Source organism: Marmota flaviventris, chromosome 14 (assembly GCF_047511675.1).
Source record: "Marmota flaviventris isolate mMarFla1 chromosome 14, mMarFla1.hap1, whole genome shotgun sequence".
NCBI classification, from domain to species: Eukaryota; Metazoa; Chordata; class Mammalia; order Rodentia; family Sciuridae; genus Marmota; species Marmota flaviventris.
Window position 1 is genome coordinate 11,527,742 of NC_092511.1, and position 26,493 is coordinate 11,554,234.

The 26,493-nt window shown below is 40.7% G+C and overlaps 1 long non-coding RNA gene across 1 annotated transcript; it reads left to right on the forward strand.

Moving 5' to 3' along the window:
• The first annotated feature begins 18,638 nt into the window (after positions 1-18,638).
• On the forward strand, positions 18,639-25,946 carry LOC139701696 (uncharacterized). Its single transcript, XR_011704225.1, has 3 exons — positions 18,639-18,698; positions 20,680-20,841; positions 25,714-25,946. It is a non-coding gene; the product is annotated as an uncharacterized lncRNA (long non-coding RNA).
• The last annotated feature ends 547 nt before the right edge of the window (positions 25,947-26,493 follow it).

Genomic DNA, 26,493 nt, shown 5'->3' on the forward strand with positions numbered 1-26,493 from the left:
GACAATGGCTTTGCCCAACGTGGTAAAGGGGAAGTTCAACCAAAGGAAAAACTGAGCCCACATGATAAAACATCAGTGTTATCAAGGGACAGCCAGGCCTGAGACCAGACGACCTCGCCTTGCGGTGATGTTAGGAACACTTTCTGTTTGTGTTCCTCAACTGCCCCTGACATGAATGTGTCCTCCCAAAAAACAGCAGTGACCGTGCCAGGACTCAAGTTCTTTCTGACTTACTCACCAACTCTTCCCAAGCCCCACCTAACTATGTGACCTTCAGGAGAACCCATATGTGTCCATTAATCTAAGGTCAGGACTGGCCTCATTCTGGACAGCCTTGTTTGGCACTGTGGAAACTATTTACGGCTTGGATTAGATGCTGTGCTGCTTCCAGGCTGCCTGCCATGCATTGAAGAACTGCACGAGAGCTGACATTTGTATCTTATTGAGCCCCCACCAGATTCTATCAGCAAAGTGGTGTCTGTCCATTTTTAGAAACAGGTTCAAAGTGTTAAGTACGTTTCTCAAGAAAGTATAGTTGTCGAACGGGGCTCAAACCAGGATTCTGTGGCACAAAAGAATGTATGCAGGCTGCCTCTCCAAAGTCCCTCCCAGTTGTGTGTCCCTTAACATGTGAACTAGTCTAAGAAAAGAAAATGCATCCAGGTATGTTTTTTTGTATGAAGTCCAGAGCAATCTAGTTTCCTCTAAATCCAAAAATACAGTGTTTTTCTGATGAATGGACAGAGTCACCACATTTGTCTTCCATGGGAGAGCACTGCCGCTCGGCTGACACCTTCATTTGCAGATGCCCTTGAGCTGTGAATCTGGAATGGTGAGGTTAGAAAGTCTTCCCAAACTAAGGTAAAAGCCAGACCTGACATGCCATAAGCACATTTAACTCCACAGAGAGGCCTTTTGGTGAGGAACTGATCCGTCTAGCCCACCCAGTACTCTTTGGCAGCATGTGAGGGGTTCCCTTATGTGTGAATCCTCTAGCCTCAGTTGAGCCTGCACAGGAAAGAACTCAAGCCACAACCTTGGAGCCATGCTGCTCCCAAACTTGTGATCCACAGAAATTATGAGAAATAATAATTATGTATTAATGTTCTAGGCTGCTAAGCTTTATAATAAATTTAATGCAATCCTAGATGATGAATATGCACATTATTATATACTTGATCAAAAGTCAATAAATCAAGAGGTGATAATAAAATAAAACCCATTCATTTTCTAAGGAGCCTGGCCTAAATTTGGAAGATCTACCACTGTCTGTGGTATAATTAAACACTATGCTGCCCTGGCCAAGGTACTCATTTTTTGATTCCTGGCCTTAGTTTCTCATCTGTTAAAAGGTACTTGACTGAAACAAGTTGTAAAGGCCATTACAGCTCAGACTTAGATACTCTGTAGTTTCTTTACTCAGGTAGCACCAAAGCCCAGTGTATGCAGTAGCTGTTAGATTTGGGTAAAGCCTGTACAGCCAGACTAGTACTATATTGTGAGGACAATAAACTGCAGAGACACCGTTGGCCCACAATACTGCCTGTTTATCACCAGAAAATAACATTGCCCATATTTTCATGCAAAATGATAAAGAGCTCTTGGTATCAAGTCTTCTAACATTTGCAGCAGACTGAGAGTTTTGGAGGTAGCCTAGGGCAGTAGAGCAGCTTCTGGAGACTGGAGCCTTGCTCTGCCCCTAAGTGGCAGTGCCACCTTAGCTGAGAGACTTCATCTCTCAGCCTCAGTTTCCCAACCTGTGCAATGGAGGTAGTCACAGCTGTGACTCAGTAGTGCTGTTGTGAGTATCAAAGAACAGATGTGTATGAATGAAAATGCTTTTGTCCATCTGTCCTTTCTTTGGAGGCGTTATGTTGGGGCAAGTGGAAAATTGAGTAGAGAGCTGTTTATGTTGAGGTTTTCCAGGAATTTAACATATAAGATTCAATTGCCATTTCAGACTTCAAACTTGGAGGGACACAGGAAATGTCAATCACTTTAATATAAAAATAGTGTTATTAGCATTTTCCCTCTAGATTGTGACATGACACCATGGAGTCAGCTGAACAATCTCAACTCACAGAGTTTATATTAGAAGGAAATAAAGGTGAACCAACATGCTTTTGCTAGGAAAAGTCATCTAAATGTTTCCTGGACTTTCTTCTGGCTTAGCCCTGTCCTCCAAGAATGTAAGTGATGGATTGTATGGACTTTGGGTCCTGGACTCTTTTTCATCTGTCTTCATGGCTCCAGGACTTTCGCTGATGAAGCTCTCCTTGCCCACAAGCCCTCTTCCTTGCTTTCTTCAGCTTTCAAGGGTCAGGCTCAAAGAACACCTGTTCCTAGATGTTCCCAGGAGAATTAGCAGTTACCACTGTCATCCCAATGCATCCGGCCAGAGTGCTGTCACCATCTTGGCCTGTTGACTACACTTCTCCATGTAACTCCCTGAACTTCTCACTTCAGAGTTCCTAGAGCTGACAGATCATTTGTGTTTTCAATTTATGTTCTCTGGCTATAGTACATTTGTCTGGCAGAATTTAAGCGATATTTATATTGGAAGGGGGGGAAAGGCAAGAAGGAAGGAAGGAAGAAAGGAGGGCAGGCAGGAGAAGGAAAAAAGGGACAAAGTCAAGAGTACTTATCAATTATTTTTAGGCACAATTCTGATCAGTTTCCCTTGTGGCTAATCATCAGAGTTACTATTATCTTCATTATACAGAGAAGGGAACTGAGGCTCAGAAATTGCCCAAGATCATGCAGCCAGTAAGTGTTGAACTGATTAGAAATGCTACAGTAGGCAAGGAGAGAAACCAGAAGCTGAATCGAGACAGACAAGGAGAGGGACAGGCTGATTTGGTCTCTGGCTGCTTGACTGTAAGAACTGCTCCTATTGGTCGTCACAACAAAATAAACAGGGAAATTGAAGGAGAGCTGTTGTTGCCTTGGACTTTCTTGAGGGGAATGGAGGACGAATATTTTCATTTAGCATTTTGGGAGCATCAGTGCTGCTGATGAGGCTCCAACATTGCAAGAACCGTGCGGGAATAGGGATTCTACAAGGCAGACCCGCACCTCCACAGGGTGGGCAGTCACTGATCTTGTTCCAGAATCTAAAGAAAGCTACCAACAGCTGAATAAAGGAATCAGCTTTGCTTTCAGATGGCCTCTCCCAGACAAAACACACCCTAGAATGGACTCCGTTCTTTTGTCCTGACTGTGAGTCTGTTTCCTCCCGGGTCTGAATCTCAATCCTTCTTTTCTTAGTCTGAGCAACATTTGTGTGAGCTCCTTTCCTCTTGAACTTCACTTACAAGGTATCAATGGGTGCTCTTCAAACACATCTCAGCTCCAGTCCAGTTCCCGTCTGAACTCCAGCCCCACGTTTGGAAGCACCTGAAGACAGCTCTAGCTGAATGTGCCAAACTTGCACCAAACCCGCTGAATCAGTACCAAGTTGAAATGCTGCTGTGTGCCCATCTGTGAACAAAGGATTCTGAAGAGGGAGGTGAACTGATGAATGAGACAGGGTTGACTTGACCTTTAAAACCCAATTCCCCCAACTTTTCACATGGGGAGAAGGAGTCCTGGGGTGGATGTAATCTAAACCCAGGGTAACAGTCTCATCTAAAACCTAAAGTCATTCATATTAAGGAACAAGGTGGAGATCTAAACCTACATGTTTCTGAAGCCCTGACTTACAAATATTTTTAGTACAGTTTTCTTGGAGAGGGTGGACTGAAGTTGGAATAATTCATTTAACCATGTTGGCATTTTATGTCAGGCCATTTATTTGGAGCTTTGAAATTATTAGGGATGAAAGACAGATTTTAAGTATCAGTGGCCATTATCATTATCACCCACCTCTTGGTTTTGGATAATAACAGTTGCTACCTTCAGCCACCAACTCCAGCTAAGCAGCCTCCAGAATTGTATGTTTCAAATGTGCAGAAACAGGCCTCAAGGACAACACCAAGAGCAACAAAGGTTTTCTTCCACAAATGCTTAAAATTTACTTCCAATACTTAAAATAGAAATGTCAAGGAATGTGTTGTTTTAGGTAAACTGACTTTATTTATGATAAACCAAAGATTTGCAAGAGTATATTTTAAAAACACTCAAAACATATCCCTTTTGTACTTCAAAGGCCGTTTGGTCCAGGGCCCAACAGTCAAAGTGGTTATTATGGTCCCATGTGGGAAGAGGCGGGTGAGGCTGGAATGCGCCCAGTAAACATGAAACCCCATCCGCAGAGCTCCACTTGCTCCCGCTGCTCCACCGAGTCTAATTGGAAGAGAGCAACCTTTCTGAGAAAGGAAAGAAACTTCTGGATTTGAAGCAGATGTCTGAACCTTGTAGAATCTACCATGCAGGCTTTTAAAGGAAATATTGCAATAATTAGGGGTCCGGTTTGAAGTCAATGTGTTGCTGTAAAAATTAAGGATGTTTACAACTGTGGGAAGGTTTTCTTTAAAAACCCAATTCTGATTCCAATTTGCTAGCAAATTGCATCCTGGCCCCATGGCGGGAGCGATCAGGGGAACTTTTTAATAGATTAGGATGCTCCGTGTCCATCAAAGTGGGGGACGTCCACTTTCTGTGTCTGAAATCTAAATATGAATTCTTATGTATGATCCAGAATTCATTTGCAGAGTTTTGTGACCTAAAAAGACGATTTGAGATTTGGAATCAAATGAAATGTTTTCTCAGTTGATTAAATACACATACACTCATACGCATTCACACACAGTGAAGATTTGGCTTTGCTTGTGTGGTCCCTGGAATGGGAAATCTAGTATTTGCTAAAATGACTGCAGTTTCTCAGATATTGGTTAGTCATGAAACACTGTATTATACTCAATTTCAGGTTATTCAAGGACAAGCAATTGAACAACGTATGGATTAAGTTTCCCTACAGTCATGGGGTCATTATTAATTATCAGGAAAAAATAGTTTTACTTGCATGTACCCAAAGGGGAAGGAGACAACTGAATATAAGTGGGACTTATGAAGGGAGGTGGAGTCAGAGCTCAGTGCAAATCCAGTGTCCATTACTTCATTTTGTGACCATGACATTTTTGTACATCAATTTCTTAAATATATTGGACATAATAATATCAACCTTGTATTGCTACTTTGAAGATTGATTGTACTAGTATGTGTAAAACACTTATTATTAGTGTGTCCATGGCATGGGCACACTCTAGGTGCAAAAGAACAGTGACCCTCCCCCCACATACACTTAATACACACAGTTTTATTCTCAAGGTCCCATATTTATATTAATTCATATGAGTAGGTCAATGTCATTGCTAGGATGGTGCATCCCATAGTAGAGGGGAACAGAAGGAAATGGTCAGTGTCAACAAGGTTTCCCAATAACCTTCTTCCTCTTTGCAGTGGTGCCCCTGATTTCTACTTGAGCAGGGGACTATTCAGCTGGAGGCTACATTGCTCCTTTTCTCTTGCAATGGACCATGCATGTCACTAAATTCTGCCACAAATACATGATTCATGCCACTTGCCTTTTGCCCCTTCTTTTTTGTTTCCCCTGGGCAAGAGAATGTGTACAGTGGTAGTGAGTCAGTTTTACCCTATGGAAGAATTTAATACTCCAATGGATAACAAAACAGAATGATCCTGGATCCCTGAATGGCTTTGTGGAGTATAACTTCCTAAGGCTCTGGGGCCATCTACCACTTCAGTCTTTTATGAAATTAAATGAATAAATAGGTAAATAGATGATTCACTTTGATTTGTCTGTTGTTAAATACACTCATTTTTGAGGTCCCTTGGAATATGCAAACTAACCTTGACTTAGCATCTGAGCTTATTCGTCAAGTCCCTCTTCATCTTAAAGACACCTTCGGGGCCTGGAGTTACCTCACTCAGGTTGAACTGTGAGTTTCTCTATGCTCCAAAGTAATCAGTTCCTTATTCAGTTATTTGGAAATAATTTATTTGGTAATATGATATTAATCATTTACTGTGTGCTTGATCTGTTCTAAGTACTAGGAGTACAGATATGCCTAAAACTTGACATTAATTGTCACAGAGCTTACAGTTTAGAATGTATTGTCATTGTCAATGACTGGGCTTCCCCTCCATGAAAGGCCTTTTGAAAGTTCTATAAATAGAGAGATAGTATTTTGCTTTAGGGAACCTATGATCCACGATTATTATTAAACCTAGTCCTGGTCTAATTCTGCATTTTAGTTACAGATAGCCATGTTCTGTGCTAGGCCCTATCACTACAGAGTAAGTTCCTTCAGATGAAAATTATGTTGTTGTATTTATTGCTAGTCCTCTCCTTCCCCACATTGATACTTTCTTTCTAGACTATGGCAAATACTCCACAACTGTTTGCTAGAGGAAATTCAATCCACATCGTGAAGGACATCACTCTAAAAACAGACAGCTTTACCCTACAAAATTGAAGAAGCATTGTGGGGGCATTTTTAATTTCTCAGCCATCATTTGAACACTATCAAACTAATTATTACCAAGAGAATCATTTAAAATGCAAAACAATTGTTCTTATTGCTTTTCCTTTGTCAATGGTAACAGAAGGTGATAATTCATTTCTTCTCAATACTTTCCAGAAACACTCTTGTAACTGGTGAAACTCAAGTAGTTTTTAATACTTCATTTATGAGGCAGTAACTGAGTGAGTGGTTTTGCACACCACTTCATTTATAAGGTAGCCACAGAGGTACATGTGTAAAAGTTATCTTGAACTAATTTTTCAAGACAACTTCAATTTTTAGTATCCAAACCCTCATTTGCGCACACACACACACACACACACACAAAAAAAATACACTTGTGTTTCATTTACACTTTTGTGATCATAACTTTTCATTTAGAGGAGGATAAAATCAGTTCAGAAAACTTCCTTAAAATTCACCCCCATATTCTAATTAAAATACCAAATTTACATATATTGATTTTGCAACATAATTAACCAAATCTCATCTATAGCGACTCATACAGCACAGAGCAACACTATCTTTAAGATGTACTGATATGTCCCAATACCCAACCAGTGAAGAGCAGGTTGAAGGACTAATATTATGCCCAGGAAATCCTTATAATGCCTTTCAGACGCCCAAAGAAAACTCCTGAAGAAAGCCTAGGATAGATGCACTCTCCCAGGCTTAGTTAAGCACAATGCCACTGGCAATTACCAAAATACAGAAACCAGTGACCTAACACAGTTTTTTTTAATTTTATTGGTGATTTAAAAAGAAAATGCAGGGTTTATTTCAGCTTGAAGGGGGAAAATCAAAATAACTGTCTCATTAGAGAAATACTCAATGGTCTTCTTTAACTCAGGGCCTTAAGGCCTTTTGCTTGGATGATTAAAAGAGCTTAACTGGCCTTTCTGCCTCTCACTCCTGACTATCCTGAATATTGACGCACAATGAGCTTTCTAAATTGCAAATTCGATAGTCTCACTTCTCGACTAAATCTTATAATCCTCTCCATCACCTTCAGGATTCATAAAATGATTCACGACAGTGGTTTCCATGCTTGGGCCCCGGGAGCAGGGCTGGTCAGGTTAGGAGTGCTCCCTGGTTCATGGCTAAATGACACACACCAAGGTTAGCCTGGCAGGTTACTCACAAAGCTGACCTCAATTCAGTTCTTTATTCTGACATAATGCTAGTCTGACTTTTTGGAACTCCTTATTTTATGAAATCAGAGTTACTGGTATGTGGCTTGCCCAGGACACTGAGACCGTCCATGTTGATCGAGTCTCCCACTCCCCCACTAGCCACAAGTCCCTCTCGCAGTCTCTGTTATGTATCCATCACTAACTTCCACTCCAAAGTCACCTCCTCTGACTTCAGGGTGAGTCCTGTACAAGCCACTGGCTTCTTATCTCAGCTTCTAGTCACATAGGAATTAAGGGACACTTAGGAGCACAGAGACCCTTTTCTTCTTAACTGTTCCTGTCCCCTGAATTGAGCTGGAGCAACTTTCTTCTCAGAGGCAAAAGATGAGCAGGAAAGAGCTCCTCTGCCCATGATCGCCCTCACTGATCACGATGATCTGTTCAGGCGCATGCAATTATGTCAACCATTTTTACAGCCAAGGAAGTGGAGATACAGACCAGTGCTCTTCAGTCACCATGCTCCGGTCAGGAAGTCAAGAAGATGAGATTTGAACTTCCCTAATCAAACTCCAATTCATTCATCTATTCCCAGTATCTAGCAAAGTTCCCAGCACTTATAGGATGTTTGATAAATAAATTGAATAACTGAGTAAGTGTAAAATGATATTTTTCTGATAATATACTTGAATTTTGTATGAAATTCATACCTGTTAAAATGTAAAGAAAATGTCACCTGAAATCCTTTCACTAGATGACCTCGTGTATATTTTGATGAACATTTACACATTCATGGTAAATACATATTCTCTATAAAATATGCCATGCAAATTGGACATTATACATATTTTTTCATAACTTACATTTTCACTCAATACATCAGGAGCAACTTTTCCAACTGAAAAATATTGCCTCTATATTACAATATTTAAGTCTCTATATTAAAATATTCAGAGTATTGTGAATATGCACAATGGACGTACCACAGGTTATCATTTCCTTTTTTCATAGTAATATAAGTTGTTTCTAGTTTATTTTGCTATTTGAAACTGAGTCTACACTGAGTACTCCTGCTTAGACACCTCAGTGTATTTCTTTGATTATATCCTTACCAACTTATGGAATAAGAATCTTCATGTCCAAGTATAAATATGTCTTTAACTAGAATACATATTACCAAACTCCTAGAAAAGATCACAAATTTACTTTCCCACCAGTCATGCATGAGGGTAAGAGCGCTGATTTCCCTAGAGCAGGACTGATGATCTTGCTTTCCTGTTAGGACAACTTGGAATGTTCTCCAACAGGAGGAAAGCCAAATCCAAGAAAATGATACTTAAATATCATCCCCAATTACAGCTGGTATTCAGAAGGGGATCCAGGCATTGATATCATAGTTGACATATTGAAATTATATTTCACATACAATAAATAAATCCATTCTGAGGATACAATGCTTCATAAGCACAGTCACAATCAAAATATAGAACATTTCCATCACCCAAAATGTCCCTCCGCTGCTTTGTGTCCAATCATCTCATGCAATCACTGAGCCACTACTCTTCTAGCACCACATTTTTTACTTTTCTAGAATTTCATATAAATGGAATCACTTGTAAGTAGGCTTTGGTGTCTGATCTTCTTTTACTTTATGTAACACTTTTAAAATTCATCCATGTTATGCATGTAATAGTAGCTTATTTATTTTACCTGTAGTGTGCTGTTGTGTGATACATCACTATTTTCTTTTCCATTTGCCAGTTGGTGAACATTTGAAATATTTCCAGTTTGGGGTTATTAACAAATTTACTGTGTGCATTAAAATATAAAAGTTTTTATGGGCGTATGCTTTGATTTCTTTTAGTTAAAAACCTAAGAGTGAGACTTTAAATGGTAAACATGTATTTAATATCACAGGACATTGTATAACTATTTTCCAATGCTACTGTATAATTTTGCTTTTCTTCTAGAAATGTTTCCCATTCCTGACAACACTGATTTTGTCTGACTTTTCAGTTTTAGTCATGTTATTATGGTTTTAATTTGCATTTTCTAGTGTCTAACAATTTACTTCTCGTGTATACATTCATCATTCATATTTCTTCTTTCATGAAGTATTTCCTTCCAAACTTTTGCTTTCTTTAAATTGGTGTATTTTCTTCTTTTATGGAGTTGTAAGAATTTTGCATTTCTTTGAATATACAAATATATTTAAACTACGCTGTATATCATTATTTAATTAGATATATATTTGCAAGCATCTTTTTTTCTATATACCTTCTATTTCTCTAACACTAACTTTTGAAGAATAATTTTAACAAAGTCCAATTTTAATCATCTTTCCTTTATGTGTTATATCTTTTAATTCCTACCTAAGAAAAGTTTTCTCATGCTCAAGGTACAAATATTTTTTCCCAGAAGTTTTATATTTTCAGTTCCTTTGTTTAGGTTTAATCATCCATTTTGAGATAATTTTTATATATCATTTTAGAATAAGATTGAGGTACATTATTGCTTTGCAGATGAATATACAATTGTTCCAACAACTTTATTATTTACATATTGAATAAAAATATCAATCTGTCATATATGTATGATTTATTTCTGGACTCTTTATTATGCTTTAGTGACCTACATGTATTATGCTATCCACTCACTGTTTTGATTACTACTAGTCTTGAAATCAGAGATTCAAACATTCAATTTTGTTCTTTTTTTAAAAAAAAAAAAATTGATTTGGTTATACTAGGTCATTTTTATTTCTCTACAGAGTTTAGAATTAGCTTATAAATTTATCCAAAAATTATTTTTGATTTTGTTTGCAATGATATTGAATCTATAGGTCAATTTGGGAACAGTTTCACCTTAATGCTAGTAAGTATTCCAATCCATGAACATGGTCTATCTCTTCATGTACTTGGTTTATCTTTAATTTTCCTCACATTTGATAATTTTCAGTTCAGAGATTTTGCATATATTTATTAAATTTATCACTAAGTATATTTTTGATGATATCATATGTGAAATTTTATATTTTAATTTACACTTATATGTTGCTAATCTGTAGAAACATGATTGATTTTTCTATAGTATACTTTTGGGATCTTTCTAAACTAACTTATTAGTCCTAATAGGTGTTTTTTTCCCATAGATTTCTTGGAATTTTCTAAATAGATGACCATGTGATCTTCAAATAAAATATTATTTTTTTTTCTTTCCAATTGGCATTTTTCCTTTTTCTTTTCTTAGCTGGTTGCTGAATTTATGGAGGAAAGGATTCAATAATTCATCTCCCATTTGAAGGGCTCCCATTCTATGTTTTCATTAATAATTTCTGAATGTCTAATGTGCAGCTTAATCTTTTTGGTGTATTTTTCTTGTCTTATACTAAAGTTTTCATCTTTTGAAGTTTTGTTTTAGTCTTGTTATATCTTTCACTTTTCTTCTCATCATGTTTTCCCTTATTCTTTAAGGTTATTAAAATATATTTATAACAGATGTTTTTTATTCAAACTAAATTTATTTTTAACTGGCACAAAAACATAAAAATATTAATGGGGTAACATGATGTTTTAACACAGATATACATTGTGTAATATTTAAATCAGGTTAAAATTATTTACCTCCTCATTCACTTCTTTATGATAAAAACAAATCCTTTTGTCTAGATTTCTGGTATGTATATATTTTCATTATTTATAGTCACCTCACCAGGCAATAGCATGTCAGAACTTACTAATCCTATATAACTTTTTTACACCTTGATGAACCTCTCCCATCCTTTCTTCATGCCTATAATATCTGTTTTAGTGTCCAGCCTGCTGATGTCATTATACATGTCATTTTTTTTATGTTTCTATTGATTGATTTTGTTGCTGGTTGTGGATCATATTTTTCTTCTTCTTTGCATCCTTAACAAGTATCTATTTTTTGCATATTTCTTTGCATACTTGTTAAGCCTGTTAATATTTATTTGGTGCCTGACATTGTATATTTTATGATGTTGAGTTTTGGATTTTGTTGTAATTCTTTAATTAGTATAAACGAGTCACTTACAATCTTGAGTGTCTCGAGGATTGCTTTAAAACTTTGAGAGAACTTACAGTAACTTTTAGTCTAATTTAGCCCCATTACCGAGCCAGTAGTGTTTGGATGCCTATACCCACTATTAACAGTTTTTCATGAGCTACCAGAATTGTTCAGTCTGCTGCTCCTGTCCTTCCTCTTCCTCCACCCATTGACTTTTCCCCTTGAGTGAAGAGATCACTGGTCAGTAAAATATTTCAGGAGTCCACTCTTCAGATCACCAGAGCTCTCTGTGCAGCTTCCCCCTTTTTAGTACTCTGCCCTGTAAATATTAGTCCGGAAAATTGGCTCTCTGGAACTACTGATCTCTGTCTTCAGCTCAGTGAAACTGCGGAGATTTGTTGGGTTCTCTGTTTGCACCATGTCCTAGAAATTGCCTCTGGGCAGCAAATGGAGCTGCTGTAGAGCTCTCCTCATTTTTCCCTCTTCTTTTCATGACAACAGCTTACTTTGCCTGTTGCTCAGTATCTGAAAACTTTTGCTTTACATATTTGTATGGTTTTCTAGCTGCTTATGGTGGAAGGGCAAGTCTCATAGCAGAAGCATATGATGGTATCAATATTTCATAAACTCCTTTTGTTTTTTTTTTTTTTTTTTTCATCACATGGCCAGAACTGAGAATCAGTATTTTATATATTTATCAATATCAGTTTTGCTTGTATTTAAATTCCTGTCAGTTCTTTAGACGAAAAATGGCATAACCAGCTTTGTACTTCAATTATTTGTAAAGTTGAATGACATTTCATATTTATTGGGCATTTGCATTTTTCTTTATAGTCTAACTGTTTGCAATTTTACTTCCTTTTTTATTGAGAGCTTTGTTTTTCCATTATAGGTTTGCTAGAGATCTTTATATGTACTTTTCTTTCAACATGAGTCTTATATATGATAGCATTCTTACTTTTCCATTGATATTACATATTTTTGCAATTTATTATTTATGCCTCAAGCTTATTTGTGGCTGCTGTAATATGGGGGAAGGGGGAGGTTGTCATGGTGCCATGAAGATGCTTCTGATTTTATCTGTAGCCGAAGGTACCAATTGTTTCTGCTGTTGTTTTCTAGTTTATATTACTTCTCATAAAAATTACAGTTCGGTGACATAATAGATGGATTTATCATATCTTCAATAGCCTTCTTTAAGTACACTCCTCCCCAGGGTGTACTCTACAAAAAGGTCTTCTTTTTAGTGACACTTTGTCTTTTGGTTAACAGTCTAAAGGATCTTAAGGGACATAATGAATCCTAAGACTTAGAAAACTGCATATGATCACATATGCTCAAAATATGCATGTATTCTGGGTCTTAGACCCATGATTAGTGGCCTGTACTGTGTTAGTCAGGTAGATAGATAGATAGATAGATAGATAGATAGATAGATAGATAGATTTGTTGTGAAGATTTGGTTCACATGATTATAAAGGCCCAAAAGTGTTACAACTTTTTGTCTGCAACCTAGAGACCCAGGAAAATGGATGGTCTCAGGAAAACTAATTCCAGCCTAAGGGGAGAGAAAGACTGATATCTCAGCTCAAGCAGGAAATAGAAAGGAATGGATTCCTCTTTGTCTGCCTTTTTGTTCTGTTTAGGCTGGTGTTAGTCCATTATGTGCTGCTGTATCATAATACCACAGACTGGGTAGTTCATAATAACAGAAACATATTTGGCCCGTGGTTATAGAGGCTGGAAAGTCTAAGATCAGGGGTTGCATCTGGCGAGGGCCATCTTGCTATGTGATCACATGGCAGGTGGAATCACACGATGGGCATGCAAGGGGAAAGCAACGTGGCTTTTATAACAAACCCACACATGTGATGATTAACTCACTCCCATGAAAACAACAGGAATCTTATCTATTCATGAAGGTAAAGGGCTTATGTCCCAGTCATTTTTTAAAGGTTCCTTCTCAACACTGTTGCACTGGGGATTAAGTTTCTGACGTGAACTTTTTTGAACACATTGAACTCATGGCAAGGCTCTCAGGGGATTGTCCATCACATCAAGGAAGGCAATCTACTGCACTGAGCTCACCAGAACCAATCCCGCAGACACAATCAGAAATAATGCTTAACCTGGCCCCCATGGCACAGTCCAGATGACACATAAAATTAACCACCACATCTCCCATAGGGTAACTGTGAGAGAGGAATCCAGCCCTGGTGTCTGTGAGTGTGAGAGCCACAGGGGCTCCAGCAGACATCTCTGTGGTCACCTGGATGGTGTAGTATGTCCATGGGAGAGGCTTTTCTCTGGGGTATTTTGCCCCCTAGGATCCATCCTAATCTTGAAATATTGCTGATTCACTCTTCGGGGCCTTGTAGAGAGAGTGGACGGTCAGCCAAGGCGTGGTCCTGTACCTGAGCCGACCTCCACACACGCTTCTCCTCTGTGCTCCTTCAGAGTCCAAGGCCTCTGGAGTCTACAGCAGATTCTTAACTGACTTAATTTCCTTAGCTAATTTACCCCTCCAGGAGACACTGGAATTCAGAGTGGCTGGAGTCTGGACCTTAAGTCAAATTAGCTCCTAATAAAATCGCTTTTCTGAAGAGTAGGCCTTTGCTAGGGAGAAGGTTTGGGGATATTTCAAAAGGTTATTTCCCTCCCTCTTGCCAGGACTAGGAAAAGGAGTTTAGGCCATTTTGTAGGTCCATTCACTGGGCAGTAAGGAACAATCCACAGATGGTTTTGAGTGAGATTTTTAGATTTGCATTTCCAAAAGTCAATCTAGACACTCTGAAGGTGGGTTTGAAGGGAATGAGTCAGGAGTCTATCCCAGCATCAGGGACAATGACAAGGAGGAAGTGGGCTGGAGATGTAGCCCTGGGAGTGGAGGAGAGGGTGAAGCAGCTGCCTATCTGTGACTGATGGTGGGTGTTGGCAGAAGATACAGATCTGGGCATGTCAGTGTCAGCTCTCCAAACCTGCTCTGAGAAGTGCTCCAAGCCGCCTTGATCCTGGCACAGCTGGGGACCCTCTTACTCCAAGGAGGGAGGTGATGAAGGAATCCACAGAGAGGCCTTCAAACTCTTTATCCACCATCAGGCGCAAGAGTCAACGTGTTCACAGGTAATTGCTGAGCAGATTCTAATCACACCAGGAAACATTTATTTGAAATTCTTAACATGAGAACAGTCCTGTTATACTATGAAAGATTGGCAAAATATAAAAGAACCTAATTTGCATGACTAACCTAAATGTACCAATTAAGCTAACTAGCAGTAGCTTATATAATTGTTTTGCATTTGGGAAGGCTCCCCACAGAAATGGACTCAGCTGAGTGAAAAGGGTGTATCCATGGCAGGGCATCAGCCAGCACCAGACCTTGTGTATACACCAGCCAAATAGCTTTGTATCCCAGTGTTCAGAACATCTAGGCTCCATGGACCACTGTGTGGACCAGCTCCCTGCTCTCAGAAAAGAGCTACTCCCATTTCACTGATGAGGTCATTGCATCACTGAGTCACCAAAGCATACCTGAGCCCTTAGAACCAAGCACATCCCTATGGCAAAACCCCCAGGAAATTGCCTTTTTAAAGATAAAGATATTTGGTATAGTTTGGATCTTAACTGTCTCCCAAAGACCTGTGTGTTGAAGACTCAGTCCCAGGGTGGTGGTATTGGGAGGCGGTGGGAAGTTAAGGGTCTGGGGCCTAGTGGGAACTCTTCATGTCATTGGTGCATGACCTACCAGGGGATAGTGGGACCTGGCTCCTTCCTCTCTCTCCCTCTTGTTGAGGGCCACAGCCGAGTCGGGATGACGCATGGCATTTTTGCCAGAAGTAGTGGTTGAGAGGTGACGCCAGCGAGCCATTAAGATGATGACTTTTGAGTTCTCGCGGAGTTCCCGTTGAGTTCTGGTTGAGCTCTCGCGGGGATTCCTGAAGAGTTCGCGTTGGTTGGAAAAGTTCCGGTGGTGGGAGTTCAGGTTGGTGTGTGGTGTGTTCCTGGAGGAGCCCCGTGGGTGGCGTTTGGGAGAGTTCCCGGGGAGTGTGCTGGTGGAGTTTGGAAATAAAGTTTGTTCCTGCTTGAGTGGCTCGTGATTTGTGCCCAGCCAGACTGCGGCACCCTCTTTTTTTTTTGCTCCCTGGCTCATGATGAGATGTGTGGTTCTTCTCTAACATACCTTTTGCCATGATGTGCTTCCTCCCTATAGGCCCCAAAGCAAAGAGGCCTACTGACCACAGACGGAAGCCCCCAAACTGAGAGCCCAAATAAACTTTCTCTCTCTGAAAGAGGATTATCTCAGTTATTTATTGTAGCAACAGAAAAGCGGATTAACACACTTTCAATATCAACTTAAGGTAAATTTCTAATCTTTTCCTTTGACCTCTTTGAAATGATATTAAAGATGAATAATGGGAATGCCCGTGCCAATTGGATGAGACGGAGAAGGTGTGAAAGTATAGGCATATCCATAGTCAGGACGGTTTTTCACTTCTCCCGACCCCCTCTAACCAAAGCCAGCTCAGTGTGCTGTGCCCCCTGGTTCCAGGCAACACAGGTGAAACACTGGTTTCTCCACAGAGCAGAAGCTGCATGTCTTCCTGACTCCAGTGGCCACAGAACATCCTCTGAGTCTTTTGCAATCTCAGTTGCAAAGGCTCACGATGACCATTCTCAACGCTCTTTAGGAATTCAGGGTTTCCATGAAATGTGGTGTCAATTTCCTCAAAAATTCTCCTTGTGTATTAGGTGGGTCCTCTCATAGAGCCACCAGCCTCTTCCACTCTGCAAAGAATTCTCCTTGTCATAGATTCTCATTTCTAACCAAAAACCACATAAAAAATCCACTCAGATTCTGAGACAGACAGACCTGGATTTGAGTCCAAGCTTGACTACCACCTGAATGTGAACATTTGTGTGAATCACGTCTCCTTCCTGTGCTTCAATTTTCCTGTCTGTCGAACACAGGTGCAGCAAAAGGTCATTGTGAGAATCAAATGAAGGAACAAAGAACAAATGTGGACTCCTTTTTATAAAATCTAAAGTACTATATAAATGGAAAAGATTACTTTTACTTTATGTAGAGAGTTTTATCTGATGTCAATCTGTCCCCAGTTCTAAAAGATTTATTAATGTTCAGTGATAGCTTACCAACAAGGACACTACAAATGACAAATGCATAGGCTATGGTATTCCATGTGTATTCATTGTAACCATGTTGCTAATGAGTGCCTGAAGACAGACAAACTGAGGACTGGTAGCATGATTATACTGAATACTCATGGGTACCATAGTCTATGCATTTATTACTTATAGCATCCTTATTGGTGAGATACTACTGAGCCTAAAGTCTCGGGACTATAGTGTCGGAGTTCCAATGTTGCATGGTGAAGGAGATGGTTTCTGTGTGAGACTTTTCTTACCTAACTCTGTCCCTGTGCAAGAATTATCTTTACAGTCTGGAACAGGAAGAGATAGCACTGCTTCTGATGGTAATTAATTCCCCATTATCAGAGTTTTCAAGAAACATAGATAAGACTATAGTATAAATAATGTTGGTTTTATATTTGGGAGTTGATGGGGATGGTGGTAGAATCATTGATCATTAAGGATCTTCTGAGCTCTGTGAGCTTCTGGTTAATTCAGACTCTGTAGACTCAGTTCTCAATTCCAAAGGTGAAAGTGAAAGATGGGTGGCATAGAGGGCGTTGGGGGCAGGGATGTGGGGGATGGGCATGTTACAAATGGTTCCTAATGTGGTCTCATGTTTGTTGAGCTTCAGCTCCCAGGCAATGCATTCTAGAAAATTTCCAAGCTTGTGCATTCCTCTCACAGCTGTGCACAGGGAATTTAGACACACATGCAGGAAGCCAGGCACTCTCATGGGCTGTCACAACAAATGCATGTTAAATTCTTTCTCAACTAAACTTAATCAAGGGACCACGAATCTAACATCAGGTACCAGGTTTTCCAGCTTCTCGTAACTTTCAGAGATGGGAAGCTCCTGCTTCCCTTTGTGATTAATTCTATTAAAAGTACCAGCTCTGTTCTACACCGGCATCTTCCAATGACACATCAAAGTTTATTTTAGTAACAGGGGAGGGTATCCAGAAAGCCGAGTCCTGCACGGGCCATGAGCTGAGAGCTGTGCTTCCATCTTACTTTCCACAACTCTGGAACCCACTTGTTTTAATCCAAATGCTTTGTCCACTTACAGCAGCCACCATCAGAGCTTCCTTCTCTGCCTCATGCTCCTCCAGCCCATTCTTCCTCTGTCTACTGACCCTTGCTGTGTCCCAGGCACCGTGCTGGCTGTTGAGTGGATGATAAGAACCGGTTCCTATTTGGTTTAATGTGGGGGGGCTGTCATAACAAAAAGTCATGATCTGAGGCACTTTAACAACAGAAATGTAATTCCTTAAGTTCTGGAGACAGAAGATCTCCAAGATCAAGATGCCAGATGAGTTGGGGTCAGATGAGGGCTCTTTCCTGAATTGCAGGTGGCTGCCTTCTCTCCGTGTCTTCACAGGGTGTCATCATGTGAGGGAGGGAGAAGAGAGAGTGAGTGTTTCAGTGTCTCTTCTAAAGAAAATACTTCTGTTGGATCACAGCCCCATCCTTCTGACCCCATTTAACCTTAATTTCCTGCTTCTAGGCCCTGTCTCCAAATGCAGCCACTGGGAGGCATTAGAGTTTTAGAACAGGAATTAGAGGGGACACAGTTCAGTCCACTGCCCTGGCCTTGAGAAGTCATGCCATCGTGTGGGAAGCAGACATAAGATACAGCACCATGCTGCCCTGGGGTAGGTGCCACATCCCAAGTACACATCAGGTGCATAATTGCTGTGTGTGCTGAGGAAAGCTCACTGGCAAAGAAGCAATTGAACTGGGCCTTTGAAATCATGCAGGAGCCCAGGGGCTGATGAAGGAGTCACACGTATGGACCCAGGAGAGGGTGAGCTGGTCCTCACCCTAGATTTGCCTCTGTTTTGCAGTATGACTGTGGCCAAGGCCTTTCTCCTTCCCGGGCCTCAGTTTCTCCATTCATAAAAAGGTAAGGGGTATATCTAAATAATGCCTAAAGAGTCTTCCAGTAACAGTATTTTAAAACTTGATCATAACAGGCAAGGAGAAAGAAAAAAAAAAGTGTTGAAAGAATGCAAAAGTAAGGTAGTCTGGGACTTGTGGAGATTCTAGCAAAAGAAAAGGGGAACAAATAACAGTTTACTAAGTGCAAAGTATGGCAAAGCTTGTTTTGTGTAGGGCAAAGAGCTTACCCAGCTTATGAGCTTCATTATGGGGCAGCGGGCAGGTGTGAGGAAAGAAGGGTTCCAGGATTTCTCTCCCTTGTTCTCTCCAGCCACCCATCACCAAGGAAGGGGAAGATGCTGGCCACTTAGACCAATGCTCTTCTTAGAGCTCTGCCACTTTATATTCCAATATGAATGGGTGTTAAATGTGATGATATCAAGATAATATTATGTTCAATTTAGGAGGTGGAGGCTAATATCAAAATGGATACCATGTTTTAAGATACTGGTTTCCTGGAATGAATTTCAGTTATCTGGAAAGCTCTTTAAAGCCGCAGCATTGTTTCCTGATCCTACCAGATAAACAAGGCGTTATTATTAGGACAAAGTCCTGATGACTACAGAGTCTGCTTCTGGACCCCTATACTATGGCAGGTGCTGTGTCCCTGACTTTCACCAATGCTTACAATGGCACTCATGACACATGTGGCTCAGAGACATAGTCATGCCATGGAACTGGAGGTCAGGGGAGCTCTGTGCCTTCTGACCACTCAATCCACCCACCCCAAGTGCCATCCCTGAGCCCGAGTCCTGTTAGCCCAGTGGGTTCTCCTCAGGACTAACAGCCCTTCCCAACTAACCACTGATTAACTCTCCAGGCAGCTTCTCCTGGAGTGTGGGGCCTCCAGACGACGTCTCCTCTGAGTCTTGGCTCATACCTCTCCCTGCCCCTTTCCTTTGAGACCTGCTTCATTAATGAACTGGAAACACGTTGGCCTGGGAAACAGAAGGGCTGAATTATCATGTCTGCTCTGTCACAAACCCATCTTGTAACCCAGAGTAGCCCTTTCTTCCTCTTGATCTCTGCAGTCAGCTTGGGGCTCTTAGCCTACCAGTAGGTTATTTATTTATTTTTACAAGATGATAAGGGTTCTATTTTAATTCACTGAGAAACATGGCAGTTATGCATTTTATTTTTAAAAAATTTTTAGATTTTTTATCAGTCATGCACGACAGAAGAATGCATTTATGCACTTTGATAGATCATGCATAGATTGGCTATAATTTCTCATTTTTCTAAGTGTACATGTTGCAGAATCATACTGGTCATACAGTCACATATATACAAACACTAATAATGTCTGTTTCATTCTACTATCTTTCCTATCCCCACATCCCCTCTCCTCCCCTCCCATCACTTCCCTCTACCTAATCTAAGGTAATGCTATTCTTCCCTAGTGCCTCCCACCTTATTGTGAATTAACATCCACATATTAGAGAAAACATTCAGCCTTTGGTTTTGTGGGATTAACTTATTTCACTTACCATGATATTCTCCAACCCCAACCATTTACTGGCAAATGCCATAATTTCACTCTTCTTTAAAGCTGAGTAATATTCCATTAAATATATATATATATATATATATATATATATATATATATATATATCACATTTTTTTATCCATTCATCTATTGAGGGACATCGAGGTTGGTTCCACAGCTTAGCTATTATGAATTGAGCTGCTATAAACATTGATGTGTCTGTATCACTATAGTATGCTGAGTTTAAGTCCTTTGGGTATAAACTGAGGAGTGGGCTAGCTGGGTCATATGGTGGTTCCATTCCATGTCTGAGGTGTATTAAAGTCACTCAGTATTATTGTATTGTGGTCTATTTGACTCTTGAAATTGAGAAGGGTTTGTTTTTTGTACATAGAAGTTCCATAGTTTGGGGCATAAATATTTTTAATTGTTATGTCCTGCTTATATATACTTCCCTTAGGAAGTTTGGAATGTCCTTCTTTGTTTCTTCTGATTAACTTTGGTTGGAAGTCTTCTTTATCTGAGATGAGAATGGAAACCCCTGCTTGTTTACACCATCCATATGGGTGGTAAGTTTTTCCCATCCTTTCGCCTTCAGCCTGTGGATGTCTTTGCCCATGAGGTAAGTCTCTTGAAGACAGCATATTGTTGGGTCTTGCTTTTTAAGTCAATCTGCCAATGTTAACATTCAAGGTTATTATTGAGATATGATTTGTATTTCCTGTCATTTTGATTCATTTCTGGTTTTTAATTTGTCATAGTTTCTCATTTGGTTGAATGTCCCTTTAGTGTAGATCCTCCCTTTGCTGGTTTTCACTTTTATTTGTCACCTCATCCTCATGGAATATTTTGTTGAGAATGCTCTGTAGTGTAGGCTTTCTAGGTGTGGATTCTTTTAATTTTTGTTTATCGTGGTATGTTGGATATAAAATTCTTGGTGGCATCCATTTTCTTTCAAAACTTGAAACATTATTCCAGGACCTCCTAGCTTTGAGAGCTGGGTTGAAAAATCAGTTGACATCTGAATTAGTTTCTCTCTATACATAATTTGATTTTTTTTTCTCTCACAGCCTTTAAGATTTTATCATTATTCTCTGTGTTAGTCATTCCCATTATAATGTGTCTTGGTGTGGGTCTGCTTTAATTTTGTACATCTGGGGTTCTGTAAGGCTCTTGTATTTGATTTTCATTCCATTCTTTAGGTTTGGAAAATTTTCTGCTATTATATCATTGAAGATTGTGCATTCTTTTGGTTTGCGTCTCTGCTCCTTCATCTATTCCAATAACTCTTAAGTTTGGTCTTTTCATGTTATCCCACAATTCTTGGATGTTCTGTTCATGGTTTCTTATCATCTTCTCCACATATTCAACTCTACTTTCAAGATAATATATGTTGTCTTCATTGTCTGAGTTTTCTGTCTTCCAAGTGGTCTAGTCTGTTGGTGATGCTGCTTTCTATTGAATTTATAATTTTGTTTACTGATTCCTTCATTTTGAGGATTTCTGCTTTTTTTCCCCTGATCTCTAACTCTTTATTGAAGTGGTCTTTCACTTCCTGTATTTATTTTTTATTTAATTTCACTCCTTATACTATCCTTTACTTCACATATCAATTTAACTGTATATCACATATCAACTGAACTCCTTCTTGGACATTTCTTCTACTGTGTTACCAGTGCTTTCTGTTGTTGAAGCATCTTGGTTTGTGTGGGGTGCTTTATTCCCTTATTTTCATGTTGTTAGTGTGTTTTCCCATCTGAAAGTATGGATCTAAGGCAGGATAAATTCTACCCTGTAGACCTATGGGGTCTCTGAAGGTTTCTAGTGCTTTGTCTTTACTGGTGAGACCAATATCAACAGCACCCATTGTACACAATATATAGCCTTAAACCTAACATCTCCCACTAAGGCGTCTACTGCTTTCTCACATTAAACCAAAATTATGAGTTCAATAACTACCTATAGTACAAACAGAAAATTTGTTAAAGCTATGTATAATTTCAGATGGTGGATGAGAGAATAGAGGTAGTGTAGTATGCAATATTCACAAGGGAGGAAGAGAGAAGCTAGAAGTAAAAATTCATAGGAAGAGTGGAAAAGGAGCCGACAGAGATTGGCTGTTGGTTGGAGAAAAGTTGGAAAGAAAATCCAAGACAATAGACAAGATAGAGGAAGAATATAAACAATGAGAAAAAAAATTAAAGACATAAGAATACAACAAAAAAGCAAAACACCATTCATATATCATTGTCCTGCACACACTGATGCATAAAAAACATCCTGTTTCAAATATGGTAGAGATTAGTGAATCAAAAAATAAAATAAATCTTGCTGGAAAGTTGAACTGTCTCTGTCAGTGTTCAACAGTTTCTCAGTCCTGTCTCTGACATCTCTTGGGATCACCAAACCCAGATCAGCCCCCACAAACTCTATCCCACCAATCTGGGCTTCAGATAACCTCAGGCTTGGCCACACTGCAGTCCCAAGACCTCAGTGCTGCTCCTACTTGCAGAGAGACCACCAGGGATTCACTCATGCAAAGGAGCAACCCCGACAAGCAGCAGCAAGACAAGGGCCACCAGCACTCTCAGCAGAAGACCCCAGGCTCCTCCAAACCCTCAGGCTCCCCCACACTGGACCTGCAGGTCTCAGCTGGAGTCCCCACACAGAGGTTCTTGTGGTGGTAAAGCTGCTGGCACCTGGGCCCCAAGCTCTGGCTGGTGTCCCCAGATGGGTGCAGCCACACGCAACCAAACTTGGAGTCTCCCCCGAAGCAGTCCTCTAGTCCATGGTAGCAGTGGTAGTGGTGGCGGTGGTTGGCCGCAGGCAGCAGGTCAGCAGTAGCAGTGGCTGCAGTGGCAGCTGCAACTGCAGCTGTGGAGGTGGCGTTTCCAGGTGATCTCCAGGGGTCAGCAGCAGTGTTGGCTCCAGTTGCATCCGGGACAGCGGTTTCTTCTGCGGCAGCAGCACCCAGAAAGAAGACCTCCAGGTGACCTCAGGCCGGCAGCAGTGGAATCAGAGGCAGCAGCAACATAGGTAGGGTGCAGGCAGAGGTTGATTGACAGGAGACTTCCAGTTCAGCAGTGGTGACCACGAAGGTAGCGTGGGAATTCCTGTCTGAGGTAACTGAGGCCATGCCCAGAGAAGAGACCTCTGGGCACGGCAGTGGCTTCTGTGGCAGCGTTGTCTGCCTCCCAGTAGTTATGACATGGATCCCTATTAATCTCTCCGGGCCCCTTGAGTGTTACTATGTGTACATAGCTTCCAGAATGGTCTTTCCATACCCAGTCCTCTGCTTAGCACCTGCCCACTTCAGTGGATTTCCATCCCCACAAAGGTGAAGGTCATGCTGATTCACCTGGTGAAGTGGTCCACTGTGAGCTCGCCCTGCCCCTCTCTCCAGCTTCTTTTCTTGTTCTTGCTTCCTCTGTGCATCATGCACCAGGGCCGTCAGCATGGGTCATGCCCAGATGTGTCTCTTTTCTGCCTCTGTCCCCTCCTTTCACTCTTCTAACTTCTACTCTAAGACCTCTGTTACAATCCCTGCCCCATAAGACACCATTCATACCCCTGCATGCTCTGTTCTTCCTAAGCAGAAGTGGCCTAAGAGGTTTGTCCTCTGGGATCCTGGAACCCCTTATGTATGTCATCGCTGCATTTTGATTTATAAAGAAATAACTTTTTGAATGATTGCCGTCCATCAACTATGAGGTTTCATTTTATTTTGCTTTTAAGATTATATTGGAGTATCTTTCAATCTCTAACATCTAACTTTATATCCAGAGCTTAGTAGATGTTAAAGAAACCTTTCCTGAATACATAGATGAACGAATAAAGAGGGATTACAGAGTCTTCTTACTTATGATCATATCTCCAAAGTCAGATCCATGTGCATGCCCAGGACATCTTTCCAGAACAGATTTTTCCCTATAGGTAGATTTTACTGCCTTTCGTAGAGAGCTCCATTCTAACAAGCAGAGGGATAATTGTGAGTCGAGTGCCTTACACTAGAACCCCAGGAACAAAGAACTGGGCAAGAACCACCATGGCTGTCCTGCTAAGCCTGGTGAACAGCTCCGCCTGCAGTGACCATGAGGCCACCCAGGCTGCTGATTGATGTGGCCAGAGCAGGCTGGAACATGGGTGGTCAGTCTCTCTGGCTGACTGAGGTGTGGGTGTGCAGGAATCCGCTCCACACCCACACAATTCAGGATGCCAGGTCTTGCTTGGAGCAGTCCAGGGGGGAAGGCAAGCCCACTGTTCCTGAGACCAAGCAGTCCAGGGCCTTCCCAGGCTCCCAGAGGCACAGCCAGGCATTGACTGGAGAGCTGAAGTGGAAATTAAGAGCTTGGTCTTGAAGGACAGACAGCAGCACAAGGTGTCGTTTCCCCCAACATCCTTACTTACTAGTGAGGGAAGCTCATCTTAAAGAGGAGGAGAGGAGGGACCTTCCATGATCACTCAGCAAGTGAGCGTCAAAGTGTTCACCTTTAAAGAGAGGGGGAAGTGAATGTAGTCCTACACCTGTGTTTGGGACAGGGTCCTCCACTGCCTATTCCTTGGGAGTCCACAGTGTCACTGGCTTTAAGCCCTCTCTCCCTCCTCCTCCACAGGCTTGTCACAAGCTACTTTCTGTCTTACCCCCACCTGGCCAGGATACCTGCCTTGCTTTATGTGGACTCATATTGCCCAGCCACATTCACTGAGAGGTTGGAGAGTATAGAAGTGAAAAAACTACCAGATCCAGGGTCTTTACATAAGTAACCAGCTAATCCTAAACCACCCCGGCAAAGCATGCAGTGTGGTGGGGCCTCTTGGATGCAGAAAGGACCAACTCAGCCTGTTAGAGATTCCATCCCAGGTCCAGCTCTCATATCCAACTTCAGTCACTGACACTCTGGGTAATGTCGTATCTCAGTTATCTCAGTTTACCTGGAAAAGTCTGACTGATGTCTACCATCCAGGAGTAATTATCAGTAGTGCCCCTTTCACTTCCCAGAGTGGCCTGGTTGGACAGTCAGTTCTATGATTATTCTACTTGCTCCACTTCTCCTTTCTGAGAAGGAGACTCTGACTTTGTATAAAAGAGAAGTACCTTGAAAACTCAGGTTGGAGAATCAATCTACTCACCTTCTTTGGTAAACAGATTGGACATCTTGATTTACTGAGTTGCCTCTGATAGAATTTGGGACTAATCAAGGAGAAAATAAAGGAAAGAATACAGTCTTATCTTTCTTTATTTTTGCAAATTTTACCAAGATGCATCTGAAATCCTCTGACCTTTTCACAGTCTACTGTGAAACCAAGAAGGCTGTTTGTGGCAGCGATCCAGTCTTCTACCCTTAAATTTGAATATTCCCTCTGCAATTCTTCATAGGGCAGTGTCTTTAATATTAAAAATAGCAATTTTAAAAGACTTTTACATGGACCTTTACTTATGTTTATTTCTGGTTCAGAGTTCAAATTCTTTAATAACATTCTTTGTTCTTCATAGAAATTCTTGATGTTCAAGAAAGAAGCAAGCAACTAGAACAAAATTATAATCATGACACAAATGAAAAAGCAAACAAAAGCAACAAACAAGTGAAAATCAGGCCTGTTGGGTTTGAAGTCAGCCATGGAAAATCATTCTTGGAACAGAACGAGCGTTCAGAAAGGTTCAGGGTAAGAAATCCAGATGGAATGGAGGGTGATGGTGCTGATGCCCTAGATTCGCACTCCCCAGAATCCAAAGGGGAGCAGCTGTCTTATCCCCGCCCCTACCCAGCACATACACCCACCAGATCCCCAGCCACCTCTAGCTTTGGATCCCAGGCTGCAGGACATTGGGCAAAGGACTCCCTATCTTTCTGCCCCAGTGTTTCTGCGAGATGGTTTCCAAGGACCTTCTTTTTTTTTTTTTTTTTTTTTAAAGGACTCTACTTACTGCCTACTACCTTCCACTTAGCCAAACTGATATTCAATTCAGTTGTGATGGGACATTTGTTTGTATAAACAAAAGGCTGACTAGGTTATTCTGCTTGTTGCAGTCAAGCTTGGGATCCTTAATCGACATTTTCATTTATCTTTCATCTAATGTAAGTTCTTTGAGGAATTGTGCTATGTTCACCATAGTATTTGATGCTAGTTCTTGGCATAGGAATATACTCAATGATTATTTGTTAAAAAAGAATGAAGGAATAAAATTTTAGAGCTACAAAGAAACACGAAATCTTGCTCAAAATGATGCCCATGAAATAGTAGCCATGGCCTCAGTTCACTTTGTAGAATTAGG